At 40.0% G+C, this 20,056-nt stretch overlaps 1 pseudogene; it reads right to left on the reverse strand.

The window, feature by feature from the left end:
• Nucleotides 1-6,125: 6,125 nt before the first annotated feature.
• LOC127744979 (uncharacterized) lies at nt 6,126-20,056 on the reverse strand (annotated as a pseudogene).

The following is a 20,056-nucleotide window of genomic DNA, read 5'->3' on the forward strand; positions in this document are numbered from 1 at the left end:
ACGGCCTCCGGCCCAATTTCACAATTTAAATGCATAAATCACAATTCAATACTCATTACCCAAATCATCAAATTTTCAATACACCAAGCATACAAGGACACACAATTCTCAACCCAATCATCAATTCACATTACATACCAACTATGCATATTAGCACCAACCATTTACACAATCCAAACTTAATCCTAGGGGCATCTAGCCTAGGAATTCTCATCACACCACACGGTACTTAAATGAAACTTAAACCGTACCTCTTGTAGCCAAATCAATTGAGCCTTTTCTTTGGAAGTCTCCACCAACCTTAGCCCCAAGCCTCACCAAAGCTCCTCAAGCAACACCAATCTCCCAATTGTGCACCAAAACCATCAAATGCACTAACATAACCAATATTACATACATACATCAACCTAGGGCTCATAAAAATGACAAATCACAAGGGTTGGAGGATTTCTTACCTTAATCCACTGAAGTTTGTGATGAATATCACCCATGGCTCATACTAGAGCACTCCTAAACAATCAAAATCACAAGGTTTCCTCAAAACCCAAACCAAATTCGAATTTAAAGAGGAAAATGAAAACTGGGAAGAGGACAGTGGATTACTCACCACAAAACTTAGATAGAATTGTAGAGGATGAGAAGAGTGATGCGTGGCCGCAAACGGCTCGTCAATCGGGGCTCCGTAGCTCAAGTTATGGTGGTTTGAAGATCAAAGAGAGTTAGGTTTTCTCTCTTCTCTTCTCTCTTCTCTATTCAGCGCCCAACACTCATTCTTTAGAGCAAAATGAGCTGAAATACTCATAACTAATGTTTATATACGTTGGGTCTTGAGCCCACTTAGGCCCAGTTCACTTATTTTTGTCCGTTGGCCCAATTTTGGACCAAAACCTTTAAGATTAGCGCTCTAAATCGCACTTCAAATATTTCTACCTCCCCTAATTATAATTCCTCATTTCTTAATCTTATTTACTCATAATCAATTTTCTCAGCTGCAGTACCAGACAGGTCTCATCCGGTGCTGCCGATCAAAATTCCACTACGCGCTTTTACGCAGAAAACTATGTTTTCCGATTCGGAAAAATTCACTGAATCCAAATATCATATTGAAATCATCAAATTCCAATTGCCAAATCTTCCAACCATATTCGCTCCTACTTAACTCATTATTTAATTAATTTCGGTTAGGCCAGGTATTACAGAATGAAATTGGAACATGCAAGCATTCCGAATACAATTAATATGAATTGTCAAACTACTCCATAATAATCCACAAGCAATAGTGTAAGATATAAATAAAGTTCCAACACCAACATAAAAATGCATGAAGAAGAAAGAAAAAGAGACCATAAATAATTATGCTAAAAAGAAAATTAAGAAAAAAATAATTCAATGCCGCAATTAAAAGATGAATGAAAGTGTGCAAATAAATTAAGTAGAAGAAAGTGAAAGAGAATAAGGATGAGAAGGGAGGGGAGAAAAGTGCAAAAGGTAGAAGAAGAATGAAGAAGAGAAGAGGGAGGAATAGAAGAAAGAAATAGGATTTGAAAAGAGAAGAAAATATAACTGATTAGGCAGTGTGCTGCATGCAAGGTGCACGGCGCTAACGGTGCGAACGCGTCACACACGCGGACGCGTGGGTGAGCGTATAGGGGAGGGACGCGAGAGCGTCCATCATGCGCACGCGCGATTAGGGATCGTGCAAAACGCACGAGGCCATCCGCACTCCCGCACAACTTTCTGTGCGAAACCCCAATAACGCCGATTTACACACCCACGTGGACGCGTCGGTAACGCTTACGCGTGGGTTGAACTTTTTGCAGGGGGCGTGGTGTGGCTTGTGCACCACGCACCACTCCCGCGCGTCTCTCGCGCAACTCTCTATTCAGTTTCGCTGCACAAACGGTGCGTGCGCGTCGTAGACGCTTGTGCGTCGTTCACCCCTTTTTTTGTTTTTTTTATGCAAAATGCAGAATGTAGTATGCCGATGCTGATGCAGATGTTATGAATAATTTGAGGTTCAATGAAATAAAAAAAAAACTAAAAAACAAACAAAACTAAATAAAATTATAATTGAAAAAGGAACGATCATACCATGGTGGGTTGTCTTCCACCTAGCACTTTTAGTTAGAGTCCTTAAGTTGGACATTTGGCAAGCTCCCTGTTATGGTGGCTTGTGCTTGTATTCATCCAGGAATCCTCACCAGTGTTTGTACTTCCAGTAACCTTCGGGATCCCAAACTAGGTGCAGAAAGCCTTCAAGTAAGTTAAAACAAGTGACAAGGCCCCAAGAGTGTTGATTTCTAGACTGAATTTCGGGATCCCAAACCTTGCTTTTGCACCCGTCTTCTTGTTGATCATTATAATTCCATCCGGGTAGCAAGCAATCTGAATTCTCACTAAAGTGGCCAAACAACTTCCTAGACCCATTCAGTTGAGCTTTACACCAACCTTTGCGTTTAAACTTAAAGCTTCCAACCATAATGAACCTTGTAGGACAATTCTTACCACTGACCATCTTCCTCTTACTTTTAATGCCACAAAGAGCTCTAAGTTGACCAACCGTCTCCAGTAGCCCATATTCAAGTGGAATTAGAAACCTAAGGGATATGAATTTGACCCACTTGAATGTTGTGAAGGATGATGGAAACTTAGGGGGAAGGGTTTCTAATGAACTCGCAAGCTCCACTCATTTGTGTTCTTCTTTGACAACTACTACCTCTTTGCAAGCTTTTTCAATATCAACCTCTTCCTCTTGGTAGCTTTCTTCCAATTCAATTTCTTCTTCATTGTTCACCAAGGACATGGGAGGTTGTGCTTCTTCTTCTTTAATCTCCATGTCAGGTCCAATGGGAGAGGATTCAAATGTAGATAAGAATTCATTAATGATTGAATCCATCTCTTGATCATCCCCTTCAAAGTCTTCAACCATGATATGTCTTGGAGGTTGTACACCCTCCTCAACATCAATTGCAAATGTCTTAGAAAGAGGCTCTATGACTTGAGTTTCCCATGGAGGTTCTGCATCTCCTAAGTTTTCAACCACTTCTTCCTCTTCAATGGCAGGCGTAGCTTCTTCCAATTGTTCCAATACAACATCGTGCTGCTCACTGTCCACCAGAGTTTCTAACTTCTCCTTCATGCCACATTCTTCAGTAGATTCTCCAAATGAAGCCATGGGGGTTCCTTGAATGTCCGAACGTCGGGAAGGTAATCGAATTATTGCTTGATCCAGTTGGCGAAGGGTTGCATGAAGTTTTTCCACTGTTTCTTTGAGATGATCCCTTGATTCTTGTTGGGCTCGGCTATCATAAGTAAGATCATAGTGCTCTTAGATTGATGGATATGGAGATGGTGAATATTGAGGTGGTGGTTCTTGGGAGTAATTGGGTTGGAATTTGGGTGGTTTTATATATGGTTCATATGGCTCATAAGGTGGTTGGTATGGTGGTTGAGGGTTAGGGTCATATGGAGGTGAATGGCGGAAAGGGGCTTGTGAGTATGGTAGTCTAAGGTTATGTTGAGGAGGGGGTTCATAGGCATAAGGTGGTGGTTGTTGATAATCAAAAGAGTGCTCACCATAGCCATTGCCTTGACATGCAGTACAGAATGGTTGTTGATATAATGGAGTGGTTGTTGCCATGAGGGTTGATCAAATCCTTGTGGCTCCTCCCATCTTTGATTGTTCCAACCATGGTGCATGTTGTCATTATAATCTCCTCTTCCTGCAACATAATTGTAACCATACTCGTAGCCAAAGGGGTGAGAGTTCATAGTAGTAAGAGAAAATAAAAATAAAAACTAACAAAAAGAAAAAAATTTGAAAAAGATATGATTTTTGAAAAAAAAAAGATAAGAAAAGATAAAAGATATTATTTTTTGAAAGAAAAGATAAGATAAAAAATGTTAAAATAAAAATCTGAATTTTCTTTTGAAAAGTATTTACAATAACCAATAATAAGGCACACGTTTGTAATTCCCCGGCAACGGCGCCATTTTGACAGTCGGATTTCCTGTCAGTAAAGAAATATGAAAATATAATCGCGTTGTAAGTATAGCTTCTAAACCAACAGAAAATCCTTTCGTACAAACGTTTGGTTGTCACAAGTAACAAACCCAATAAAATTTATAAACCAAAGTATTCAAACCTCAGGTCGTCTTCTCAAGAAATTGCAGGGAAGTATGATTTATTATTGGTTATGGAAAACAAAATTTTTGGATTTTAAAAAGGTTGTACAAGGGAAATAGATTGTAGGGAATTAAATCAATAGCAAAGAAAACTCTTGGCAAGGTATGAAAATTGGAAGTCCTATCCTAGTTATCCTTATCAACGGTGATGAGAATTATATTTTTGCTCCCACTCAGTCAACCTCTAACTATGAAGGTAAGTCAAGTGGATAAATCAATTTAACACCTAAAGTCCTAGTCAACTTCTAAGGAAAAACTAGAGTTATAGGAATCTAAATCAATCAGCAAAGATACCAATTAATCAACCAAAGCCAAAAGGGGAAAATCTAAATTATTTATATAAATAAAGGAAAGCTATCATAATTCTGAAATACCTCAAATTATATTAAATAGAAAATCAATCTAAACATAAAGAGTTCATAAACCAAATTGAGAAAATAAATAAAAGGAATATTAAACGCCAGCTTGGGTGCCAGTTTGGGCGTTTAACTCTAGTTTTGGTGCCAGTTCTGACGTTTTACACCAGAAAAAGGTCTCTGGCTGGCATTTAACGCCAGTTTGGGCCATCATATTTCGGGTAAAGTATGGACTATTGAGAGCGCACCAATTGGGTTTCTGTAGCTCCAGAAAATCCACTTTGAGTGCAGGAGGGTCAGAATCCAACAGCATCTGCAGTCCTTTCTCAGCCTCTGAATCAGATTTTTGCTCAGGTCCCTCAATTTCAGCCAGAAAATACCTGAAATTACAAAAAATCGCACAAACTCATAGTGAAGTCCAGAAATGTGATTTTGGAATAAAAATTAATAAAAAATATAATAAAAAGTGAATAAAACATGTTAAAAACTATATGAAAACACTACCAAAAAGCATATAAAATATCCGCTCATCAATACTCGATATCCGATCTGATTCGATGAGTACAGTGCGGATCGAATAGTATTTTAGGCTATATCCGATCCGATCCGATCCGTGTGCAACCTACTTGTTGATTTCTTTATGTTGCCAATTTAGTTTATGAATTCTTCTTGTTTCCTTTAATCCATATTAATGCAATTTATGCCTTCATGTTTATGATTGCTTTCTTTAATTTATTGTTATTGTTTCCTCTTGCAATTGTTAGTCTTAGATTTTGCTATGTCTTGTTAGTTTTCTATATTTTTATTTTGTGCCTTCCAAGTGTTTGATAAAATATTTGGTTGGATTTTAAATTAGATTTTTATGTTCTTGACTTGGATTGATTAATTAGAGACTCTTGAGTTATCAAAATTCTTTTGTTGATTGGTGATTGAAAGTTACTAGTTGGATTGAGTCTCACTAAATCTAGTCTTTGATTAGGACTTGTGAACTTAAGTCGATTTTGCTCGCTTGACTTTCCTTCATTTGTTAGAGGATAACTAAGTGAAAGCAATTTACATTTACCATCACAATTAACGATGATAATGAGGATATCACTTCTAATTCTCTTTCCTTGCTAAGAGCTTCCTTAGTTATTAGTTTATTTTCTTACCATTTTACTTTCTTGTTTCTTATTACAAAACCAAAAAATATACTTTTCCATAGCCAATAATAAACTATACTTTCCTACAATTCCTTGAGAGATGACCCAAGGTTTAAATACTTCTGTTAATTTTATTGGGTTTGCTTAAGTGACAAACAATCTAAAAGGATCAAATCAGCTAAGGTTTCGACCGTATTAATTCTAACAACACAAGACCGAACACGACTCGACCCACCGTGGAGACTCCAAGTGGAGTGCCAACATGAAATGGGTGGGATAACAGTTCAGGTTGTTTATCGAAACGAGATGCAAGATGTGGAAATACATATGAATAATGAGAACCGATATCAAATAACACCCGAGCATTTAAAGAACAAACTTGTAAAGTACCTACTTCAACAACATTAGAAGCTTGAGCATCTTGATGTGTTAAAGCATACACTCATGTCTGACCTCTTCCTCTTTGGCTCCCTCCTTTTTTATAAGTCTGACACCTGCCACCAGCTCTTCTGCCACTAGGACCAGAAGAATTTCTAATAGACATAGCTGAAGATGATGGCATTGGTGTTGTAGGACGTGCAATGCCTAGAGCAAAGCCTCCTCTAGGATTTGGACAATCCCTCCTAAGATGACCAGATTGACCACAACCAAAACATGCACCAATAGCCTTGAAACATATACCGGAATGGTAGATCCCACACTGTTGGCAGTAAGATTTAGTTGGTCTTGTCTGATTAGAACCATGTCCGCTAGATTGAGGGGTGCCCCCAACAAAAGGTCTTGGACTCGAAACACTCATAGGAACAGATCCAAAAAAAGCAATCCCACCGAAAGATGTTTGAGGATGAGCTCGATAACCCAAATAACCTTGCTGATTAGTCTGACCATGATGAGACTGAAATCCTCCTGAACTAGCTCTACCAGAAAATTGTCCCTTCATCTTAAGCTTCTTACCAACATCCTTAAAAGCATTTCTCTCCGCTATTCCAGCTTCAATTCCATAGGCAGAGTTTAGGACATCCTTAAAAGACATGCATCCAACCTCAGGCATAAGAGTAGTGAACATAGGTTCTGCCAATCCATGAACGAAACGGTGAACTTTCATCTCTTCTAAATTCCCCAAGTACGGAGCACTCTTAGAAAGTCTAGTAAACTCCTTAGCATACTCAGTTATTGTCATATTCTCTTGCCTTAATCTTTCAAAGGAAATTTCATCTTCTGCTTGCTTGTTAGCTGGATAAAATCGAGCGAGAAACTCTTCAGTGAACTCTTCCCAAGAAGGAGGAGGAAGTACAACGGCTTCTTTGCTCTCAAGAAGAGACTCATACCAATATCTTACTGAACCACGCAAGTTGTAGGATACTAACTCAACAGCCCATTCCTTGGTGCACTTGAGAGCTCGAATAGCTTTCTTTGCATCCTCTAGATATTGTTGTGGATCTTTATTCAATGAATCTCCATTGAAAGTGGACGAATTCAACTTCAAATACTTTTCAATTGGTGGCTCTTGATTCCCAAACAATTGATGAACTCAATGAGGCTGAGGATTTGGCATACTAGGAATTCCTACTCCTCCCCTATTTTGATTTGTGAGGACTTGTAATACCACATTAAAGGTTTGATTCATTCCCCTTAATTCAGCCGCTAAGTCTGGTTGAGCCTCTCTTACTGCGGGATTCTCTCTTTCGCGCCTATCATCTATCCTTTGGCTCCTTGGCCTTTGTCGAAGTGCTCCAAGTGGCGGAGAAACTACCCTATTGGATTCAGCAAGTATCAGGAGCATTAACAGCTCTCCCATGTCTTTTCTTAGGTGGCATCTTCCACCTATTGAGTAAATAAGCGATTGGATTACCAACGACATACGTATATGGTGTTCAAAGATAATAGGACAGACAGAAAGAATTTTGAGACCAAAATATTGAGGACAACTTCCTATAGGCCTCTAGTGACGTCACACTTTGTGAAAATGGACCGGCTTCTATTTGCACAATTGTGATCTTACTAAAGAACACTTGCTCCATATTACACAGGAAAACCTAAAGCTCTGATACCACTTTGTCATGACCCGAACCAAGCCATAACTGGCGCTCAAGGGATAGGTCCTTCAGCAAGCAAACAACCTAATTTTCAGAAAAATAGACAGAATCTCCTCTGTTTTTCGGACCTTACCCATATAAAAAGTATCTTCCTGTATCAATAATAAACATCCATTTCCAAAGACAACAATACAACATATTCTAATTATATCCACAACCAAATATATCCAAAATACGCATATATATATATATATCAAGTTGATAACTAGAGTATATAGTTAAATTCATAAGTCTTACATAACCAAATTAGAATTACTATCTAAACAGTTCAAAATTCAAAATAACATAACCCATACGAGAATCCTGCCTGTGATATAATCTAAATTTTGAGCAAATATTCCATTACATAATTACTTAGCCCTTGGAAAGAAGAAGGGCTCACCAAAATGACTAAGATCTACTGGGATGACTCCTGTATCCGAAAAATATGGGAATATAATAATGTGAGTTTTGCAACTCAGTGAGCAAACATTACATCTATAACCCACACGAGAAAATACAGAGTTTACCTTGAAAATTATATTTCCCTTCAGAGATGAGAAATTTATATTAATTAATTATGCAAACAAATAGATAAGTAGTTAAGCGGATCAACTGAAATGGGAGTTCTCATTCCAGAAGCCAAATCAAATCAAATATTACACACCTAGGGCGGCTCTACCTCTAAGGGTAGCCTTTTCCTCTAGTGTGCCCGTACGGTATAACAGATCCAACGTGTGGCCTACACATTGGGATAGCAACACCCCTGCTAGCTGAGATCTGAGTTAGATGCATCTAAGTTAACGTCATAACCGTCGTTAACTACGATTTTTTAGTCAGAGTCTCCCAAACCAATCCAAACCAAATCATTTATAACAAATCTCTAATAATTATAACATATTACTAAATTTTCATAGTAAATAAAAAATATATATAAGAATGCATACTAAAATTTAATTAAAATTTAATAAAATCAAATAAGAAAACATGTATGCTTTACAAAATATATAAATATTGTCTCGTGTGTATTTTTATAAAATTGTAAATTTCACAAATCAATGTTTATTTCAAAAATTCAAAAATCACAATAGTAAAATATTTTCAAACTCCAAAATTAATGATAAAACAAAAATATTGATAATAATATATTTAAAAATAATTATAGATGTAATATCCACTCACAACTTGATTTCAAAGAACCGGAAGTAACTCTGAGCGCGCCAACGAGCTACCAAATGATGTCCAATAACTCTACAACTCTAAAAATATGACAATAATGATGTTTGTGAGCTACTAACATTGCAATTAACATAATCTTACTCATCTTGACCAAAAGCCCCAAATTTCCTAATCCTAATAACCCTAATTCGGATTTATACATATCCATAAATATAGAGATGACAAAAGTTGGGGATATGGCTAATTATTGAGTCAAAGAGTTACCTTGAAGCCTCAATAATAATTGGAACTCAAAGGTTGAATACCTTCCTCACTAATCAAGTTGAAACTCTATGATTTAGGGTTGTGATAAATGAAATTTGAATGAATAAAATAGAGAAGAGAAGGAGTAGGAAGTAAAATGAAAGAAGTGGGTTTAATGATAGTGTATGATTTTAAGAAGAAGATGTGAGAAGATGGAAAGGATAAAGAAGAAGAAGAAGAAGAAGAAGAAGAAGAAGAAGAAGAAGATGATGATGATGATGAAGAATAGAGAAGAAATGAAATTGAAAAGAGAGGAAAGGGTTTCGGGAGAAAATAACTGGGGTTGGGGAGGGGGGTGAGTCATGTGACTCACTAAGTCCCTCTTCCTTTTTCCTTTTTTTTATCTTTCTCTCTTCGGTTATAACATTCTCTCCCCCTTAAGAAATTCGGTCCCCAAATTTCGAACTTATATACGGGGATAAGTGTGATAGTTACCTTCAGATTCAAACGAATACGGATATTTGTCGCGCATAGCGTCCTCCACTTCCCAAGTTGCTTCTTCTATCGAATGATTCTTCCAAACAACTTTCACAGATGCTATCTCTTTAGAACATAGTTTGTTTACTTGATGATCAACTATAGCCACTGGTTCCTCTTCAAACGATAAATTCTCTTTTAGCTCTATGGCTTGTGGTGCAAGCACATGAGATGGGTCGGGAAGGTATTTACGCAACATTGATAGCCACTGGTTCCTCTTCAAACGATAAATTCTCTTTTAGCTCTATGGCTTGTGGTGCAAGCACATGAGATGGGTCGGGAAGGTATTTGCGCAACATTGATACGTGAAAAACTGGACATAGACAACTCAAACGGTAGTGCCAAGCAATAAGCAACTGCACCTATTCTATCCAAAATCTCAAATAGACCAATGTAACGAGGATTAAGCTTGCCTCTTTTCCCAAACCTCATCACTCCTTTCATAGGCGACATTCGAAGAAATACCTGATCCCACTGAAAACTCTAAGTTACGCCTTTTGTTATCAATATAAGCCTTCTGCCTACTCTGAGCTGCTAATAAATGTTCTCTTATTATGCGAACACAAAACCTTACCATGTCTTCCAATGTCTACATCGTCCTCTCTGATTGTCCATCGATTTGAGGGTGAAAAGTTGTGCTAAGATCTAGATGAGTTCCTAATGCTTTTTTAAAAGATTTCCAAAAATGAGAGGTAAACTGGGGCCCGCGATCTGAAATAATGGACACTGGAATTCCATGTAGTTTAACTATCTCATCAAGATGAAGTTGAGCATACCGAGCTGCACTGAAAGTTGTTTTCACCGAAAGAAATTGAGCTGACTTCGTCATTCTATCTACAATTACCCAAACTAAATCAAAACCTTTAAAACTACGAGATAAACCTGTTACAAAATCCATCGTAATCCTTTTCCACTTCTATTCAGGTATCTCAATTTGTTGCGATAACCCAGCAGGTCTTTGATGTTCAGCTTTGACTTGTTGGCAGGTTAAGCAATGAGAAACAAAAACTCCTATGTCTTTCTTCATGCCTTTTCACCAAAACAATTGTTTCAAATTTTGATACATCTTATTGGAGTCTGGATGAACGGTATACTTAGAATTGTGAGCCTCCTCCAAAATAGCTTTCTTTAAGTCGTGGTTATCTGGCACACATAAGCGTTGACCACTGGTGGAAGAAATTGTGATTCATTCTCTTTGTATTTGCATGAGATTAATTTAATGGCTCTTTGTTATGTGTGGACACAACTCCGTTCAACTTAACCAGCAAGTGTACTGGGTCATCCAAGTAATACCTTACGTGAGTAAGGGTCGATCCCACAGAGATTGTTGGTATGAAGCAAGCTATGGTTACCTTGTAAATCTCAGTCAGGCAGATTAAATGGTTTATGATAAGTTCGAAAATAAATAATAAACAGAAAATAAAATAGGATAGAAATACTTATGTAAGTCAATAGTGGGAATTTCAGATAGGCGTATGGAGATGCTATGCTCCTCTTGAATCTCTATTTTCTTATTACATTCATCCAATCCTTCTTACTCCTTTCCATGGCAAGCTGTATGTAGGGCATCACCGTTGTCAATGGCTACATCCCATCCTCTCAGTGAAAATGGTTCTATGCTCTGTCACAGCACAGCTAATCATCTGTCGGTTCTCAATCAGGTTGGAATAGAATCCCTTGATTCTTTTGCGTCTGTCACTAACGCCCAGCCTTCAGGAGTTTGAAGCTCGTCATATTCATTCAATCCCAGAATCCTACTCGGAATACCACAGACAAGGTTAGACTTTCCGGATTCCCGGAATCCTACTCAGAATACCACAGACAAGGTTAGACTTTCTGGATTTCCATGAATGCTGCCATCTATCTAGCTTATACCACAAAGATTCTGTTGGGGAATCTAAGAGATATGCGCCCGGCCTAAGGTAGAACGGAAGTGGTTGTCAGTCACGCACGTTCATAGGTGAGAATGATGATGAGTGTCACGGATCATCACATTTATCAAGTTGAAGTGCAACGTAAATCTTGGAATAAGAATAAGGAGAATTAAATAGAAAATAGTAGTACTTGCATTGAAACTTGAGGTACAGCAGAGCTCCACACCCTTAATCTATGGTGTGTAGAAACTCCACCGTTGAAAATACATAAGTGAAAGGTTCAGGCATGGCCGAGAGGCCAGCCCCCATGATCTGAGAACTAATCGTCCCAAGATGTCTAATACACTAGTAAAAAGTTCTATTTATAATAAACTAGCTACTAGGGTTTACATGAGTAAGTAATTGATGCATAAATCCACTTACGGGGCCCACTTGGTGTGTGTTTGGGCTGAGCTTGATCTATCCACGAGCTGAGGCCTCTTTTGGAGTTGAACGCCGAGTTATAGCATATTTCTGGCGTTCAACTCCGGGTCGTGACGTGTTTCTGGCGTTTGACTCCAGATAGCAGCATGTACTTGGCGTTGAGCGCCACTTTACGTCATCAATTCCCGAATAAAGTATGGACTATTATATATTGCTGGAAAGATCTGGATGTCTACTTTCCAACGCCGTTGAGAGCGCGCCATTTGGAGTTCTGTAGCTCCAGAAAATCCATTTTGAGTGCAGGGAGGTCAAATTCCAACAGCATCAGCAGTCCTTTTGTCAGCCTTTTTCAGAGTTTTGCTCAAGTCCCTCAATTTCAGCCAGAAATTACCTGAAATTACAGAAAAACACACAAACTCATAGGAAAGTCCAGAAATGTGAATTTAACATAAAAACTAATGAAAACATCCCTAAAAGTAGCTTGAACTTACTAAAAACTACCTAAAAACAATGCCAAAAAGCGTATAAATTATCCGCTCATCAACCACAAAGCAAAACATCTTGATCAAGAAAAAAGTTTGAGTTCCTCCCATTGCGAACATCTTCTATAAGCTTCTTTAGTTTCGGGTCATCACATTGTGCAGCCTTGATCTGTTATATTAGCGAAGATTGGGCTCGAACATGTGCTAAGAAAACTCCTGATTCTCCAAGGTCAAATTGAATTCCACCAGCCTCCAATTGATGGACTTCTTCAACAATTGGACTCCTTGCAAGAGTGATATGGGCTAAGCTACCCATAGATTTTCTACTCAGGGCATCTACTACAACATTTTCCTTTCCAGGATGATACAAAATAGTACAATCGTAATCTTTTAGCAACTCCATCCATCTCCATTTCCTCAAATTTAAATCCTTCTGTTGAAATATATACTTCAAACTCTTGTGATCCATATAGATCTCACAGGTCTCACCATAAAGGTAATGTCTCCAAATCTTTAAAGCAAAAATGACTGCTGCCATTTCCAGGTCATGAGTTGGATAATTCTGCTCATGCTTCTTGAGTTGTCGCGAGGCATAGGCAATGACACGGCCATGCTGCATCAATACACAACTGTTTCGAGGGTTACCTGAAACTGAAGGTCGATCTCGGATGAGATCTGCTGTGGTGGCCGGAGCTGTTGTGTCCGACTTGTTGGATCTGGCGGCCGGAGCTGTCGTGTCCGACTTGTTAAATCTGGTGGCCGGAGCTATCATGTCTGACCTGTTGGACTTGGCAGTGCTGGTGATCCTTCGTCACCGGAGGGTGGTGGTACCTGCAAAAGATTCTTATGCTTAAGTTAACACGTGCTTTAGGCAGGCTTTAGTGTAGACTTAGAGTATGAGTTATACCTGGGTGCTCCAGTGTATTTATAATAGTATGAAGTGACCTTTCTGGAGATAAGATAGTTATCTTATCTTATCTTTGAGTGAAGTCATCTTATCTTTAAGGAGAACTGCCTTATCTTTCTTTAGGCTTTGCCGGCCTTTAAATTTGGGCTGTGTCCCTTCGTTTGGGCCTACTTGGTCCTCTGTGGCGTTTTATCCGAGCTCTTTGTGAAGAGGTTGGTAATGGGCCAACCTTCTAAGAGGTAGGCCATCGGCCAACCTTCCAAGAGGTTGGTCATGGGCCAACCTTCAAAGAAGTCGGCCAACCCGGTCCTTTATAGCTCGAATCGATGTATGAACAGTGCCCCTGCTTGAGCTTCGACCTTTCCATGAGGTTGTGCTTTCCGAGTTTCGACCTCTTTGGGAAAGTTGTGCTCAAGCATCTTCATGCTATCCGAGCTTTCAGCGAAGCACTTCTGGCTTTGGCCTTTTGACCTTTGCTTTGTGAGATGTTTATAGAGTGTTGGTACTTTACTTGTCCGACCTCTTTTGATCATTTCTGGTTTTGTCCGCTTTCTCCTTAGTCGAGGTGATCTTTGGGGCTAACTTGTCCGACAACTTTTTATTGTTCTTGTAGAACCTTTTTAGTTAGTCTGGACAATTTTGATAGCCTTGTCGTGGAGTTGTGGCTTTTTGGGCAAAGCTGTGTCCCTTTTAGTGCATGCTTTTTGTTGGTCCGACTTCTTCTTGTTGGTCCTTCTTAAGTTATTTTTAGTAATCCATTTTTAATCAGACCTCGTCAGGCCTCTTTCTATGGATTACTTTTTATAACTTTTTCGCTTTGATCGATTGGGTCCGACTTCTTCTCTTTGGTCATTCTTAAGTTATTTTTAGTATTCCATTTTTAATCAGACCTCGTCAGGCCTCTTCTTATGGATTACTTTTTATAACTTTTGTCACTTTGCTCGGTTTGGCCTGACTTCTTCTTGTTGGTCCTTCCAAAGTTATTTTTAGTATTTCATTTTTAATCATATCTCGTCAGGCCTCTTTCGATGGATTACTTTCTATAACTTCGTCACTTTGATCGGGCGATGAGTTTGGTTCTCATCTTGCCGACCTTGTCGTGATCGGGCGGTGAATTTGGTTCTCACCTTGCCGACCTTGTCGTGATCGGGCGATGAGTTTGGTTCTCACCTTGCCGACCTTGTCGTGATCAGGCGATGAGTTTAGTTCTCATCTTGCCGACCTGTAGCTTTGTAATCGAATGATGAATTTTCGCGCTCAGATTAATGCGTCTTGGTAGGAAACTTTTTAGGGCATCTGCAAACTTTTAAACAATAAAATAAAGATATGAATAAGAGGTGTACATGTTAGTGCTTACCCTTCTAGGTCGGGCAATCTTTTAGATCTTAGCCTGGCACCCATCTTAGATTGCAGGCATGCCATGACCTTGGTAGCTCTTGCCCCTCGAGGTCGGACGCTTTGTGGTGACCTTTCCCCAGTACTTCTAAACAACGTGGTTTGGTCCTTTCCAGTTGGCTGCTAGCTTCCCTTCTCCTGACCGACCTTAGGTCCATTCGATGTTTTAGTGCTTTCTCTCTAATCCGAGCTCTTTCTCGGACTTCTAGAAATAGGTCGAGCTCTTCCCTTTGAGTTTGGGAGTTGGTATCTTTGTTGTCTTTGATTTGAGCCATTTCTCATCTTCTTTTCTGCAAGCTAGTCGTTCTTTTCTCTCTCTTTTTTACTTTTGACAACTGTGCATGCTTTTGATGTAAAGCTTTGACTTTGTATTTGGGTTTTTGCTCTGAAGAACTTTGGTTCTTTATGCAAAAAGTTTGCGTCTTTGATCATTTGTTGTGACTTTTCTTTTGTCGTTCGCCTTTGAGAAGAATGTGTACTTTGCTTAGGGTTTTGTTGCTGTTCCTATTTCTTTTCATCGTTGCCTGACTTCTTTTGTACAAAAGTTCTAGCTTTTGTTTTGACCTTTTGTTTGATAGGTGTTCGGACTGTTTGGGTATAGATTGGCGACTTCTCTTCTCTGTGTTCTTGCCCTGTTGTTCCCTCCAAAGGGTGCCCCTGGACTTTCGTGTGAGTCCTGGGGTTTCCCTTTTACTGCCGTATCTGACACTTGATGTTTTGCTGTTATTGTCCGAGTGGTTTCCTTATTTGCCCGAGTTGTTTGGTAATAACCCCAATTTTCTTTTTCTTACTGTAGGAATATTTGACCTATGTCTTCCCGCAAAAACATTGCTGAGATGTCTACTAAGATTCCGGACGGCATGTCTGACTGGCTGGATTCCATTGTTTTAATGTGTGTTCCTGAGTACTCTGTGCGACTTAGGAGGTTCTATAGAATTTGTAGGGATAGAAGAATCATGAGTTGGTGTCACCGGATCCTGAGGAGATGGTTTGTTTTCCTTCCTTGACTTCGGGGGAACGACCCTGACCTGATATGGTTAAGACCTTTTCTTCCTTCGAGATTGATGGATTCTGTAGTGTTTCTTGGATAAGGCTTCTATTATTGCCCCCATGTTTGGTATTTATTTTGAAAGTGCATCAGCTCGGGCATTCTGTTCCCGAGGTATATGTCGGACCTCATATCCCTCGAATTGTCTGAGCTGTTGGTGCTGGCTAGTTTTGAAAGTGCATCAACTCGGGCATTCTATTCTTGAGGTATATGTCGGACCTCATATCCTCCGAATTGTCTGACTTGTTCTCTGGTTTGGTCCAAGGTCCCCCGAATTGTCCGAGCTGTTCTCTGGTTTTGTCCAGGGTCCCCCAAATTGTACGATCTCTTTTCTATCTTTTGATAGTTTAGTTCGGCCCCTTGTAGAGCCTTGCTGATGAAGTAGACAGGTTGTTGCCCACTTTCGTCCTCTCTGACTAGTGTTGAGGCCATTGCCCGACTTTCCACTATGAGGTATAATGTGAGTTCTTCACTTTTCCATGGTCGGGTAAGAATGGGTGGTTGCCCCAAGAATTTTTTGAAATCTCGGAAGGCTTGTCCGCACTCCGTTGTCTATTCAAACCTCTCTCCCTTCCTTAATATACCTCTTTAAGGTATTTTTTGCGAGATGATTTGGAGATCCCTCCTTCTGTGAATCCTCCATTTATTATATGACATGTCTCTCAGGGGTGTGAAGTGGACGTTCAACTCGTCCGACCTCTTCATCCCTTCTTCTCTTTCTCGGTTCATCCGCTTTATTGGCTAAGAACCGATCTAGTCGCCCTTCTCGTGCCAATCTTTCTATGACATTCTTTAGGTCGAAGCACTCGTTGGTAGAATGTCCGTAGATTCGGTGGTATTTGCAATACTCTGACCGACTTCCTTTCTCTTTTGTGTTTAATTGGGCGAGGTGGCAGGATCTTCTCAGTGTTGCATGTCTCTCGGTAGACATTCACAAGAGATAGGTTTCTCAATGGGTTGGTCTTCTTTCTTTCAGGATTCTTTATCCTTGTCCCGTGGTGGGTTAGGAGAATCCGGTTTTTAAGTTGTCTCCCAATCGGGAGTTTTTCTCCATATTGATATATTTTTCTGCCATTTCTTGAACCTCGTTTAGTGATGTTGGGTGCTTCTTGGATATTGAGTGGCTGAAAGGTCCTTCTCTTAGGCCGTTGATGAGTCCCATGATGGCCGCTTCTGTTAGAAGACTTTGTATGTCAAGGCATGCTTTGTTGAATCTTTCCATGTAGCTGTGAAGGCTTTCCCGATCTCCTTTTTTAATTCCCAGCAAGCTTAGACCGTGTTTGGCTTTATCCTTCTGAATGGAGAACCTGGCGAGGAACTTTTTAGTAAGGTCATCAAAACTTGTGATGGATCTAGGAGGCAAACTGTCAAACCACTTTATTGCTGTCTTTGTTAGAGTAGTCGGGAAGGCTTTGCATCAAATAGCGTCCGAGGCGTTAGTGAGATACATTCTGCTTCTGAAATTACTGAGATGATGGCTTGGATCGGAGGTACCGTCGTTTGGGGTAATGTCGGGAGCTTTAAAATCCTTTAGAACTTTAGCTTTCATGATTTTTTTGGTGAAGAGATCTTGGTCCTTGTAGGAGCTGTCATCGTGACTAGACTGAATGGTTTTAGCTTTGAGATCAGCCTCAAACTTTAGGAGGTTATCCTCTAGCTCTCGGCATCGCCTGGTTTCTCTCTGAAGGTCCCTCTTGGCTTTCCGTTGATGCTTGGCCTCTTTTTCGAGCTATTTGAGACGATCTTGTTGAGCTTGTAGAGCATCCAAGAGTTCTATATTTGGCGAATTCTTGTCTCTGTTTGGTTGAGATGTATCTTTTGGTGTGATGTCCGCGTTCTTATACGGCGTCCTGTTTTCAAGATCAAAATCGTGGTCGTTGTCAAGGTTGTCCACCATGATGATGGGATGACTTTCGCGGCGCCAATGTTTCGAGGGTTACCTGAAACTGAAGGTCGATCTCGGATGAGATCTGTTGTGGTGGCCAGAGCTGTTGTGTCTGACTTGTTGGATCTAGCGGCCGGAGCTGTCGTGTCTGACTTGTTGGATCTGGCAGCTGGAGCTTTTGTGTCCAATTTATTGGATCTGGTGGCCGGAGTTGTCGTGTCTGACCTGTTGGACTTGGCAGTGCTGCTGATCCTTCGTCACCGGAGGGTGGTGATACCTGCAAGAGACTCCGATGTTTAAGTTAGCACGTGCTTTAGGCAGGTTTTAGTGCAGAATCAGAGTATGAGTTATACCTGGGTGCTCCAGTGTATTTATAATAGTGTGGAGTGACCTTTCTGGAGATAAGATAGTTATCTTATCTTATCTTTGAGTGAAGTCATCTTATCTTTAAGGGGAACCGCCTTATCTTTATTTAGGCTTTGCTGCCTTTAGATTTGGGTTGTGTCCCTTCGGTTGGGCTTATTTGGGCCTCTGTGGCATTTTGTCCGAGCTCTTTGTGAAGGGGTCAGTAATGGGCCAACCTTCTAAGAGGTCGGCCAACCCGGTCCTTTATAGCTCGAACCGATGTATAAACAACAACCAAGTCCTATCCGAGATGCATCGCAAAAGACTGAAAATCCCCCAGACCCAGAAGGTAAAACAAGAATTGGTGCTGAGGTTAGACAAGCCTTAAGTTTCTGGAAACTTTCCTCACAAGCTTCTGACCATTAAAACTTCACATTCTTCTGAGTTAACTTGGTTAATGGTGCCAAAATTCTCGAGAAGTCCTTGATGAATCGCCGATAGTAGCCAGCCAACCCTAAAAAGCTACGAATTTCTATCACTGTAGTAGGACTTGGTCACTTCTGAACGGCTTTAACCTTCTTTGGATCCACCATGATTCCATCTTTTGATACCACATGCCCGAAAATGTCACTTGATCAAGCCAAAACTCACATTTAGAAAACTTAGCATAAATCTTGTGATCCCTTAAGGTTTGTAACACAATCTTCAAATGACACTCATGCTCCGTAGCACTTTTCGAATACACCAACATATCATCGATGAAAATGATAACAAAGGGATCTAAGAAAGGCTTGAAGACTCGATTCATTAAGTCCATGAAAGCTGCAGGCACATTCGTCAGACCAAAGGACATTACTAAGAACTCATAGTGCCCATAGCGAGTACGAAAAGCAGTTTTTGGAATGTCTTCCTCTTTTATCTTCAATTGATGGTACCCTGAATGCAAGTCGAGTTTCGAGAAACATGTAGCTCCTTGAAGTTGATCAAAAAAATCATCAATCCTTGTCAATAGATACTTGTTACGAACAGTTATCTTATTGAGCTGATGATAATCTACACATAGTCGCATCGTTCCATCCTTCTTCTTTACAAATAGAACAAGAGCTCCCCACGGAGAAGTGCTAGGATGAATGAATCCTTTCTCTATCATATCTTCCAATTGAACTTTTAATTCTTGTAACTCAGTTGGAGCCATACGATAAGGAGGAATGGACACAGGTTGGACCCCCGGAGCCAATTCTATGGAAAACTCAACTTCACGGTCAGGCGGCATCCCCGGTAGCTCATCAGGGAACATGTCAGGGAATTCTCTAACAATAGAAACCTAATCAAGACTAGGTGCTTCGGCATCAACATCTCTAACAACTGCTAGAAATCCTTGGTTTTCCTTATCCATCAATTGCATAGCACTCATAGATGAGATGATCTAGCTAAAGTGGGACAGTCATCACCCTTAAAAATAAAAGGTGAGATACCCGGTATGTCAAACTTCACAGTTTTGGAGTAACAGCCCACATCAGCATGACAAGCTACTAACCAATCCATGCCTAGGATGACATCAATATCTTCCATTGGTTCTAAAAGGATCAAATCAGCTAAGGTTTTGACTGTATTAATTCTAACAATACAAGACCAAAACACGACTCGATCCACCGTGGAGACTCCAAGTGGAGTGCCAACATGAAATGGGTGGGATAACAGTTCAGGTTGTTTATCGAAATGAGATGCAAGATGTGGAAATACATATGAATAATGAGAACCTATATCAAATAACACTCGAGCATTTAAAGAACAAACTTGTAAAGTACCTGCTACAACCGCATTAGAAGCTTGAGCATCTTGACGTGTTAAAGAATACACACGTGTCTGACCTCTTCCTCTTTGGCTCCCTCCTTTGTTATAAGTCTGACCCCTGCCACTAGCTCCTCTACCACTAGGACCAGAAGAATTTCTAATAGACATAGCTGAAGATGATGGCAT

The sequence above is a fragment of the Arachis duranensis genome, chromosome 2 (genome assembly GCF_000817695.3).
Source record: "Arachis duranensis cultivar V14167 chromosome 2, aradu.V14167.gnm2.J7QH, whole genome shotgun sequence".
Classification (NCBI taxonomy): Eukaryota; Viridiplantae; Streptophyta; class Magnoliopsida; order Fabales; family Fabaceae; genus Arachis; species Arachis duranensis.